Here is an 823-nt window from a genome sequence, read left to right as displayed (position 1 = left end):
TTGATTATTAGGGTATGACCATGCCAAGTAACATTTCTAAAAGTTTAAATAATATGAAAATAAAGACTTGAGAATATGAGGCAAAGGTTCTTTGGTCAACAACCAGTTTTTTTCTCCTTACTTACTTTTTCCAAAATAAGGAAAGATTTCTCCTGGGCTGGGATAATATCCCACTTTAACCGTTTAACAGGGAAAATATTTCTAAGATTTTTACCAAGAAACATGTTTTCCAAGAACCAGAATATTGAACAGTCCAAATTTGTTCTTTTACTGGTATTTATAAAACATATCTAATGCTGCTTTTTCTATATGCTGGAAGAATAGACAACTATTATATTAACTTCTTTTGTATTTCAAATCATCTACAACTGGATTGTATTAAGATACTGAGCAGTAGCAATGAAAAGCATTATGTAATGCAAAGTCTTCCTAAGTTATACCTCAGTTTATTTGCTGAGCAGTTTGATGTTATCCACGTTTTATTTTAGTTTATTATATTTAGCTTTCCCACCATTCAGTCAGAACTGAAGAAGCTTATTGGATGTTAAATGAAATATTTTCAAGGAAAAAAACCAGTTGCCTTTTGAAAAGCACCCTTGTAACATATCTTTAGCACAGTTTATGCTTTCGAGTTTTGGCTGTAATAAAATAATATAATTATGAAATCAATTGAATATAATATTCAGAAGTGTTTAAAATCTTTGTTTTGAAGAATACATCAGTTTCAATCTAAAAAGATCTCTAAATTATTATATTTAGTAAACAGTTTAAACAATAATGAAATATTCACATGTAATACTATCCTTTGTTTTCTCTACAGAAA

Source organism: Ahaetulla prasina, chromosome 3 (genome assembly GCF_028640845.1).
Source record: "Ahaetulla prasina isolate Xishuangbanna chromosome 3, ASM2864084v1, whole genome shotgun sequence".
NCBI classification, from domain to species: Eukaryota; Metazoa; Chordata; class Lepidosauria; order Squamata; family Colubridae; genus Ahaetulla; species Ahaetulla prasina.
The sequence above is the reverse complement of the archived record's forward strand: the minus strand, read 5'-3'. Positions refer to the sequence as shown.